Source organism: Aquarana catesbeiana, linkage group LG05, assembly GCF_042186555.1.
Source record: "Aquarana catesbeiana isolate 2022-GZ linkage group LG05, ASM4218655v1, whole genome shotgun sequence".
Lineage (NCBI taxonomy): Eukaryota > Metazoa > Chordata > Amphibia > Anura > Ranidae > Aquarana > Aquarana catesbeiana.
The window spans coordinates 174,104,147-174,116,242 of record NC_133328.1 but is presented as its reverse complement, the minus strand read 5'-3'; positions in this window follow the sequence as shown (position 1 = coordinate 174,116,242).

Here is a 12,096-nt window from a genome sequence, read left to right as displayed (position 1 = left end):
ACACAAGGCTGCAGATGACACAACAAGGCTGCAGATGACACAAGGCTGCAAATGACACAACAAGGCTGCAGATCACACAACAAGGCTGCAGATGACACTACAAGGCTGCAGATGACACAAGGCTGCAAATGACACTACAAGGCTGCAGATGGACACTGATAAGACTGCATTGATGGGCATTTAAATGTAAGTTTTTTTCCTTAAAAAGTTTTTTCCCTTAAAATTCCCTCCTAAACTTGGGGTGCGTGTTATACGCCGGTGCGTGTTATACGCCGATAAATACGGTATATACCATCGTTTGTAGACGCTATAAATTTTAGGCAAACCAATTAATATACACTTATTGGAATTTTTTTACCAACGGCATGTAGCAAAACACACTTTGGCCTACATTTTTGAAATTTTTTTTTTTTTTAATGTTTTATAGCAGAGAGTATATAATAACAAATAAAAAAAACCCAGAAGTGATCAAATACAACCAAAAGAAAGCTTTATGTATGTGAAAAAATGATATAAATTTTATTTGGGTACATTGTTGCATGACGCGCAATTGCCAGTTAAAGTAGCACAGTGCCGAATAGCAAAAAATTAGTCACGAAGGTGGTAAAATCTTCTGGACCTGAAGTGGTTAGGATGTTGGCTGTTATTCTTTAAGAGTCCTCAAATGTGAACAAGACAAACAAATAACATAGCATCTTCAGTAAAGAAGCCAACATTTAGGCTAGGTTTACACTGCTGTGATCCAATTTTGATCTGACTTTCAGTGTGATCATGTGATGCAACTTTAATGCAACTTAGAAGGTTTGTATATTCTATGGAGCTAAAATCATGCTATAATCGCACCAAAGTAGTGCAGGAACCTTTTCAATTGCACCCTGCTGAGCAGCATTGATGTGAATGCGAGACCATGGGATTTCAATTGTCATGCGATCGCATCTGAAATTGCACTAGTGTGAACGGAGCCTTAAATGTTTATCATTTAAATATTAATACAATGAATATCAAGGCATTGTTTAGTACTTCCGCCTAGCAGTACTAGGGTTGCCAGTTCAAATCCCAACCACGGCACTACCTGCCTGGAGTTTGAATGTTCTCCCTGTGCCTGCATGGGTTTCCTCCTGGTACTCAGGTTTCCTCCCACACTCCAAAGACATGTTGGTAGGTTCATTGGCTCCTATCTAAATTGGCTCTAGTATGTATATAAATGAATGTGAGTTAGAAAAAACATATATATAAGTGGTCCGGTGCCTCCAGTAATGCACCTCCATCCCTAATAACCATACACATAAAAACAAAACTTTGCCTTGGCACTTTAAATGAGGTGTAACACACATGGCCACTGAATGCGAAGTAAACATAATTAATACATTTATTGAAAAGGAAATATAATTGTCGTCAAATTACATCAAATGCAGATACAAGAATATCAAGCCGATTAATAATGGTTCCATTATCTGGTACATTTAATAAAAAGTTTCAGATGTCAATACATTATAAGAAAAGGGCATCTTAAAAACTTGATGCGTTTCACTTTCTCAGGAGTGGATGCACATAAAACTATAAATCTATAAAGTAAAAACATCAGTTCTTGAATATATAACATAGTAATGATGAGTAGTATCATTCAAACCATAGGGAACACCTTAAGGGACCCCATACTTACAAATCGGCTAAGCTTGAATAGTATGGAATCATGACCAGTTGGTGACGGTTAAGAACGTCTGGCCTGGGGCCAAGGGGGACTCAAGGGGGAGCAAATGGAAGGTGGATACAGCATGTGTAGAATAGAAATGTGTCCATCCAATTGATAACATCTAGAGTATTTGCTATAAAAAATATACGGTATATGTGTTTAATCATTTTGTTTGACAAGATACCAACAGCGCACTGCAGGGCAGCTTCGGGCTGCGTTGTAGTGTAAATGAAATACATGGAAAACAATTGTTTTCTGTGTGTCCTAGCAGTAATTGTCATTCATCCAGTGTGGAAAAATTCCGGTCACTGCACTATACCTGTATGTGCACTAGCCCTAAACCAAGCTCTGCTGTTGTGTAATGCCATCATAGTGCTTACTGTCTTTGGACATGACTATCAAAAACAGATATTGTGGCTAATTGGCTATTCAGTGAGCACAGGTTTATAGATCTTATTGCATTCTGAGTAATAACCAGTATGAAACTATAATGGTCAAAAGTGGCATTAGTTACCGTGCTCTAGTGACAGCAAGCACTACAAGTTCAACCTCCAAACTTTGTTATTGCTTGCTTCATTTGAACAGTGGTTTCCAAATGTCCCTGGTTTATGGACCAATTTGAACAACCACTGTTGGAGTAGACAACTGATGCCTACCCCCTCTTTAAATGCTTTAAAAAAATCATCACCTACAGCAGGGCTTGACAAATTTGCTTTGAATCTAGAAGCCAGCTAAAAAATTTAGAAGCCAACCTTTTTTTAACTAAAAAATCCCACGGATTCAACATGTCCCCAAGGGTGAACTTATCTTTTAACTCTTTCACAGCCAGAGTCATTTTTTTGCGTCCTTTTGCACACATTAAAAAAATTATTTTAGGCCTGAAGATTACATAAATCCCCAAATCTTATATATTTTCTGAAAGCAGACACCCTAAAGAATAAAATAGCAGTAGTTCCAAATTCCAAAATTGTCAATATCCTATATTTCCATAGGAGACGCTTTACGAGCCTCTTATAGGTCATGAGTTTAGTGTAGATGGGCAAGCGGATCCTGGGATACATAGCAGAGGGGGTGGGGGGGTGCGCTCGGTGTGTGCAGCATTCGGGTGGCGGGTTTGTCGAGCCATGACCTACAGGCATATGCAAATATGTTTTGCCTCTTTCCTCAACCATTTCCCTGACTTGCCACTTTGTTGCTTCTTTGCCATGGTGCCTCACTATCCTTTACCTCCTTATTACTCTTTCCTTCTTTGTAATTAGTTCCACTTGGAGCACCATCCAGCCATAACAGCTTTCAGTCTCTCACAGAGTTTTGCAGGCTGCGGTGCTAGATGGTGCACCTGTGCCTTCCTCCTGCTTGGAAATGCTTGCATCTCGTGCACAGGGGCTAAATGCCCAGTGTACATGAGGCTTTAGAGTGCACATACACTTTAAATAATCCCAGTTGATCATAAAAATGATAATATTTTATTGTGCAGTTCATTTTATGGACCCCTAGTCACTCAAAAAATGATAAAATGTATAAGTGAAGGAACAGATGCACTGATCTGGTAATTAGTAGTACTGTATAATTAGTATGCCATGGGCAGCTGCATTGATCTATCTATTTTACAAGGAGCTGGGATTTTGCTTCCAAAACATGTAAATGAACCTGATATATCTCATACATTAGCATCAAAAGTCACCGAAAGCCTGGGAAAACATGTTTAATAGGTTTATTTTGTTAATAAATAATCTTTTAAATGGCAAAAGATAGTAAGCGCAGTGTGCTAATCTGAGGGCCTGTTTAAATCAATGTTGTAAATTCATCACAAGAAAAAGGGTTCTATTGCATGTGCCAGGCAATTACTGCAGTATTTGATGGGCATTGAAGGCAGGAGAATGGATTGATAGCACTTTCTATCTAATGAAACCTGCTTTGGAATACATAGTATTTGCATGAGGTACCTCCAAGAATGCAAAATGCCAGCTCGTAGATCAAAACCTCATTATTCTTTATCCACAGCGTGATAAGGAAACATAAAATTCTTATATACATTGATTTACCCAATGGACTAGTCAGTCACTAGAGACTTTCACATGTTTCATTTACAAAACTGCCTTGTCTTAATTGAATAAGGCGTAAGTGACATTTTTCAAGGCATTAGTTTTTGCTCTGGTATGTGATTAATCTGGCAAATCGGGCATTTCTTGCACAATCCAGATCAGGAAAAGCTATGTGCTTAACTTTCACCCCTGGTAGAAAAACAAGATTATAAACCACAAGATGCACACTATTTACAGAACCCTACTCCTATCTTTAGTATGCTCACTTTTAAAGGTTGTATTGACTTTATGAGTACCCCTACAAGCATATGATTAATAAGGCCTCATACACTGCCATCATGATGTAATTCCTGGTGTATTTCCCTTACTTGGAAAACCCAGGCGCTGCATACAGCTGTCCATAGACATGAATGGCTGCATGTGGCTGTATTGGGGTATACCTCAGTGTTTGCATAAACATGAGTATAATGTATAACCATATGCAAAAATTGAACATTTTCAAGCCTATGGGTGGCTATATACAACACCTGGGCTTCCTGGGTGGGGGAAATATGTAGATATTTACATGAATGGGCTCAGATGCCTATGCAATAGGCCTTAAATACTTTGCTAAGGATAAAGTCAACACTACAGGTTAATGTGTGTGTTTTTGCCTGGAAGAGATGTTTTTTGCAGAATCAACTTTCAATTCTCTTATTATTTTTGGTTGAGTTCATTTCTTTTTTTTATTTATTCTTTGTTATAGAGCAGCTTTTCTTAACTTTTTTACTCCAGAGGAACCCCTAAAATAATTTTCAGGTGTCAGGGAACCCTTACTAAAACCAATTAATTGGGGGTGAGTGAGGGAAATGCCATTTACATTGGTGGTCAGTGGGAAAAACGACTCCCTTACAGTGGGAAAATAAGGAATAAAAATGCAGCGCTAAATAGAAATCAAAATTGGGTGTTACACACATGTGTGACTATCAAGCGTGCAACGTGATAGTGTAATAACCATATGTAAGAAAAGAATAATTTTCATAAAATAATTGTTTAGTCCATGACCATATAAGTGTCCAACTGAGTGAACATTATGATCGTGTAAGTGTCCAACAGTGTGAACAGTATGTGTTTTTAGGTTGACAAGAAGTTTCTCTTGGGTGCCAAATAAGTCACAAAGATGATGTTCCAGTACTCGGTATCCACAGAAGAAAATAGAAGGAGCAAGTACGCTTACCGGAACAGGTGGACACGTTTGCCATACGGCTAGGTGTCATACGGGCTTGTGGATCAACCGATCCAAATGGATGCTCGATAGAAAAGGCGTGTACGGCAGGTTCCCCTGGTTCCTTTATGGCAGTCATAGATGACCTGGAGGAGATGGATGTTCCAAGTCTAGGTGTGGACACCTCCCCGGCAGGTGTGTAATAGGAGAATACACCTTTCACTCAGCCAGCGTAGGGACATGCAAAAGGAGGAAAGGACCCCACATGGTGCTTTTTGGAACAATGAATATGTAATTTGTGGCTCCCGGCAGTTCCTGTGTTCTTACAACATTTAGCATGTGTCCCCTCCCAGCCCACTCTCAATTTGTACATCTGTCTTTGGTGCAAATCAGTGAATTGAAGGGTAAAAGCTAAATGAAAGTACATGTGAACCTCAATTGAACATTTCATTTTCTAAAGCACTGTTCATCAAAAAAAAAAAAATGCCTACTTTTTTTTTTACACAGAATATGGTGTCATGATACAACCATAAACATCATATTTGTTTTTACCGTTGAAAACTGTTTTTAATCATCAGTCACGATTCAGCTGCAGAAAGAGTAATTCAGATATTCTCACGCAACACTTTCTAGAAGTTAATTAACAATCTGCCCTAAACATTTTAGCTATAGAGTGTGAATGGGAGGCCAAATGCTTAATAAGTATACTTGCCCAGCAGGGATTTGTTAGATCCTGTGTTCTCATGGGGCACTGTAGACTTGGTGGCTGCAGGCCAACTAACCATAATTGGAGGTGAGAAGTTTCACCCACCCTGAAACATATGTATAGTTCAATCTTCAAAAAAATCTGAAAACTGTAGTATCTCAGAATTCTCCTCCTGTGCATCACCTAGTCATAAAACTGTCTGTAAAAGCGTGTTGGCGCAAGAGAAGCTGTTGGAAACAAGATAATATTGATTTATGATAAAATACTGGGAAATATTTTGGTCTTTTTATGGAGCTACTTTTTACAAATAGGTGTAGAGAATCAGTGTTTGGACTCTATGCAGAACACCGACTAAAACCACTACTCTCACTTTTGGATCAATATCTCCTAACTGCACACAGTTATGGGATCTTGAGGATTATTACCAAAATCCTGCCTGTGTTAGTGAGGTAATGAGCAACCTACAGCCAACTGGCTAGTCTGAGTGGGTAGAAACTCACTTTTAATCTGTAAGGTATAGCATAGGATATCTCAAATCAAATCTTTGTCATACCCGAGGGATCCCCCATGTGTCCTAATTTTTTCAAACCTGGAAGCAGGAGAGATACCCTTTCTGTTAGTTGTGTTTCTTTTTTTTTAATACGGTTTGCTTGTATGTATGTCTCATTTTGTAATTTGTCTTTCTCATTTTGTAACCTGTCTTTTTTTTAAATTTTTTTGTAACCATACCTTTTCCATTCACTGGTCACTGTGCTAGATTTACACTTGCATTTGGGGGGGGGGGGGGGGTGGCAGAAACATGCAATGATTCCTGCATTGCATTCAGTGGGCTGTTCCTCTCATTGAATTCAACCCAATAAACTGAATGCGGCTACTCCTCAACTGACAGGCAACCATTAGCAATGCGTAGTAGTGCAGATTTTTAGGGATTAAACAGGAAAAATAATGCCTCAATGCTTCCTCACTGCCCTCTGAAAAGCAATATATCCACTGTGAATCATCCTTCTGGGGGCATGTATAAACAAGCCCTCAGGGTATCAAATATAAAAACTAATGTAGCGGGCACCTACTTTTAGGTAGGTGACCTTTTTGCTAGTTTACAATGTCAGGTAGATTTAGGCAGGCTTGTGCTATTACAGCAGGCCTGTTTGTTCATTTCTCATTTGAGTGGCAGGTAGTTTGTGTGTTAGTCTCAGCCAATCATTAATTTGCTTGGTAATGCCCGGTACTCTCATATAAAAGCCGGGTCACATGGTTTAGAAGGGAGTCTTCCGGTTGTAGCGTGGAGAAGCCAGCCTGGTTCCCAGAGGGGAGAGGTTTCCCCCTCAGGGGAGAAAACGGAGCCCCCCCCTTGCGAGAAGGGTGGGGAACCGGTCTCCATCGAGGAAGAGACTACACTTTACAGCATGTAGTCGCTGGTGTCGTTGGCCGCCCCCGCGGGGAAGGGAGTGGGCCATAAAGGAGGAAAAAAGGAACAAAGAATCATTGTGGGAGAAGTAGCAACAAAGCGGAAGGAAACTGGGCGATCGATCGTTTGTGAGTGGCACATGGACTATTGATCACGTGAGTGAAGGCCCAAGGGAAGGGTACTACCAGAGGCTGAGGGATGTTGGTACGCAAGTCAGTGAGACAGGCGATGATGACCTGTGACTTTGGGTTCAGCAATGCCCCGGGATTCCAATCAGTCAAGCGGGAGAAGTTATTCAGAGTGACTTTTCTTTAGCTCAACTTGGAAGTACCATGCAGATGGGAAGTAGTGGTAAAAAGGTAGCGGTAAAACTGCAAGCACACATATAGAGATACAGACTGTTCTTGAAAAGTTCTGCAGATGAAGAAGTTATTCAGAGTGACTCTTTATCAATTCATTCTCTATCAAATCTACTTCCATCTTCCCTGATTGAAGAAATCACACAAAGCGATTTCCTATTATCCGCAATTGATTCTAGTTCCTCCATAAGAGATAGTGAAATGATGATAATGTAACAAAAGAGCATCTAAAAAGAAGTCCTTCTCCCATCCCAGTTCATGTTGATTAATAAAGCAAGAGAAAAAGCATTATGGACTGTGTTTTTGAATCTATGGGCTGCGAGGGTTGAGTGTTAAACGTGAATTACGGATATAACAATTTAGCCGATCCTTCGGGGGTAAGCGCTTCACTAATAACCTGTTTTTTGATTGCTTTAAATAACACACTAGTCTGAAGACATTGTTCTGTGGCTTGTATGTGTGTTATATAGTATCATCAGTGCCTAGAAGTTCAGTGTATGTCACAGCTAGTCTGTAAGAAAAATAAATAAAGTTCTGCGCTATGGACTAGATCACTGGTTCTCAACCCTTCTAGTGTCGTGACCCCTTGATAAAATTTTCCAAGTTGTGGGGACCCCCTAACAGTAAAATTATTTTCATAGCCTGGGTTGTCAGCACCCAAGGCAAGACAAGTAATTTGCGCCCCTAACCCACAGACATTTTGCACTCCCTGAGTCCCTCACACTCATACACTATTAAAACCCCTTATGGTACATTTTAGGATGTACCACTCCTTTCTTTTTCTTCTCCTTTCTTTCCCTTTTATCCCTCTCTATCCTAATTTTTTGTTTTTCCCCCCATCCCTCTCTCTAGCCGTCTTTCTTGTTCTTTCTCTTATTCTTTCTCTCCCTTTTTCTTTGTTCCTCCCCCTCTTTTCTTCTCCCTTTGTTTCTCCCTCTCTATTTTTATTCCTTCTCTTACTCCTTGGTGGGGGGAATGGGATGAGTGGCAGTGCTGGGGGAAATTCTGATTAGCCAACTTAGGTGCTCTTGATCAAGGTCATCTGCTGATCTGAGAACTGTAGTGGGGACCTTTAATCGCAACTATAATCACAGGTAGTGCTACTCACTGTGTCTCCGACTTTGTGGTGTCTCGTAGCAGTGACACCTATGCCAAAATCAGTTGATATGGTCTCCTCCAGCCCCTCCCACTTCACATTCCTCACCAGTCAGCTGACCTCTAGTCTCTGTCCCCATGCCATGAACTGAACGGACAGCTGCGAAGAGGCTGAGTGGGCGGCCGCGGGCTCCAGGAACAGCCCAGTGACCCCTTGCAAATCATCATTTGACCCCCGAGGGGGTCCCGACCCCAGGTTGAGAACCACTGGACTAGATTAACAATTAATAGCTGCTGCCTCCACTAAAGCCAGCCACCAGCAGGTAGATGACAAACTGAATGAAAATAAACTAGCGCTGCTAGTGTAAGGTATAATCTGGTGTATCACAGTATATGAGAATGTGTGATAAAGTGCAGCGCTCAATGATTGTGCAAATGTGCAAATATGCAAACAATAAATAACAGTACAATATTATGTTGAGAGCCAGTGTTGGGCACCTGCAAACAAAAATACTATACAAAACAGTGAAAACACATAATGTCCATCCAACTGAATTGAGGGAAAACTTGAAAAAATCCAAACAAGTGTGAATGAACATGAAGTAGAATAGTTCATATAGGGTGAAAAATGAATGTTCAGCCTTTGAAGAGGAAATCACTCATGTAGATAGGTAATAAACTCCTCGGGAAACACACCACCAAGAAAGAGTCACCATCCGATGTGCAACCACCACCAACAAAGGTATAAGTGGTACTCTTACCGAATGGTGTGGGCCACCTGCCAGCAGGAAGGAGCCAAACAAGCAGAACTGGAGAGATTTGGACGTTACAGGAACCTACATGTAGAATGCACACCAGCACAGGTCTAACATCCAAACGTCCCAGGAACCAACATGCAGGACGCACAGCGGCACAAATCCTTGACTGGAAAAAAAATGTATTAAATAAGGTATTGTACTTACATCAATGTGGACAATACAGACACTGTATATGGTGTGATCACAGAGAATGGAGTACAACGCAGTATATGGAGCCATCACAGTACATCCTGACGTGTTTTGTCTACTTAGACGACAACGTCGTCTGGGGTATACGCTGGCCCCCCATACACTGCGCCATTATATAGCAATCATAATCTATTAACCGATCCTATGAATGAGGGCCGCACGCCGATCAAACCGGAAGTGAAACCGGCATGGGGTCTAGCGTGTGCTCCCAGCCTCCACATGGAGGATATAGGATCATAATGTCAAAATAAGATGGCACCCGTGACACAAACCAAGCCTTGCTTTGGTCTAATGCTGACGTGAGATAAAAGGCCAAATGGCTTGTATACATCACCCATCTGTGCCATACACCTCACAGCATTACCACAACAACAGTAATTATCACATCATGATGTTAATAGTATATATTGAATATTCAACCTGATTAAAGCAGATCTGATAAATATATATCTAAATAAAAAGCAAAATAAAATAATAAAAACAAATGGCAACAAGCACAATCTATCTAAATATTCAAACGAATCTCATAAAATTAATAAAACTAAAAGTGGCCCCAGGGACGGAAGGAAAATTAATCTCTTTAAGAGTGTCTGCAGTGTGAAATAAATGTATCTATAATTAAAAACTAAATACCAGAGGGGTCTTTGTTATGATGACAAAGATAATGTTTTGGAACACTATGATTAGTCTTGCCATTTTTAATATCAGGTATGTGTCCATTTACCTTAACAGAAAAGGGGCGTATGGTGCGTGTGTATTGTTTCTTGCAGGGACAAGTGAGTAATTAAACTATATGATGTGTGGCACAGGTGGGGAAATGTTTCATTTGATAAGAATGGCCAGTCACTGTAGACATGAAAGCCTCAGATTTCCTCCACCCGCAGGTGTTATAGTGGCATACATTGCACCTCCAGCAAGGATAGAAACCCTTTAGTTGGTGGAAGAAAGAGGCTTTCTTTGGAGGGTCGACCATGTTTGGTGCAACACTCCCCTGCATCAAGGTAGTACCCCTATAAATCACCGCAGCACGAAGTACTGGACCTAGAAATCGGTAATTTTTCAAAACCTTCCAGTGCTTATTGATGATTTCCTTGATCTGTCTATGTTGGACTGAGAACATTGTGAAGAAGGACAATTTGAACTTTTGGTCGTCCCTCTGGTGAACATTGTCAGCCAACAACACTTTCCTGTCCAAAATAGAGACCCTGTGGATTTCAGCCTCAATGTCATGTGCTAAATATCCTTTGTCTCTAAACCATTGTTTAAGGACCAGAGACCGATACATAAAGTTCGATAGGTTGGTACAATTATAGCATAGCCTTAAGAATTGGCTACGGGGAACTGACTTCAACCAAGCATTGTGATGATAACTGTCAACTGGGATGTAATCATTCCTGTCAGTTGATTTAAAGTGAGTTTTGATCACTAACTTATAGTTAATGACATTCATTTCTAAAGCTAAAAAGCGAATATTAGTTTTACTGGCCTCGTGAGTCAACGAGATGCCCCTATTGTTAGTGTTCAAAAACTTCATGAAACTGTTTAGGGAAGCGAGGTCACCATCCCAAAGGAGGAGGATGTCGTCTATATATCTTGCCCAGAACACCAATTCAGGTCTCCTCTGGGCATAGACGACATCCTCCTCCCATTTGGCCATAAACAAATTTGCTAAACTGGGGGCAAATTTAGCTCCCAATGCGACCCCCTTCTGTTGTGAATAGAAGGTATTGTCAAACTAGAAATAGTTATGTTTGGTTGCGAATTCAAGCAATTCCATAACATAATTTTGTTGTTGCAGGGGCATAGTATCATCTTGACAGAGATAATATTTAATGACTGCCAGGCCCAACTGATGAGGATTTATTTTTTATTTAGATATATATTTATAAGATCTGCTTTAACCACTTCAGCCCTGGAAGATTTGGCTGCTCAATGACCAGGCCGTTTTTTGTGATACGGCACTGCGTTGCTTTAACTGACAATTGCGTCGTGTGAAGCTGTACCCAAACAAAATTGACGTCTTTTTTCCCCCACAAATAGAGATTTCTTTTAGTGCTATTTGATCATCTCTGTGGTTTTTATTTTGTGTGCTATAAACTAAAAAAGAGTGACAATTTTGAAAAAAACACAATATTTTGTACTTTTTGCTATAATAAATATCCCCAATTTTTTTTTAAAAAAGCTAATTTTTTCCTCAGTTTAGGTCGATATGTATTCTTCTACATATTTTTGGTAATAAAAATTGCAATAAGCGTATATTGATTGGTTTGCGCAAAAGTTATAGCGTCTACAAAATAGGGGAAAGATTTATGGCATTTTCAGTATTAGTTATTTTTTTTACTAGTAATGGCGGTGATCAGCAATTTTTATCGGGACTGTGACATTATGGCAGACAGATTGGATACTTTTGATACATTTTTGGGTCCATTGACATTTATACAGCGATCAGTGCTATAAAATTACTGATTACTGTGTAAATGTCACTGGTAGGAAAGGGGTTAACACTAGGGGTCAATCAAGGGGTTAACTGTGTTCCCTCATGTGTGTTCTAACTGTAGGGGGAGGGGTACTGACTAGGG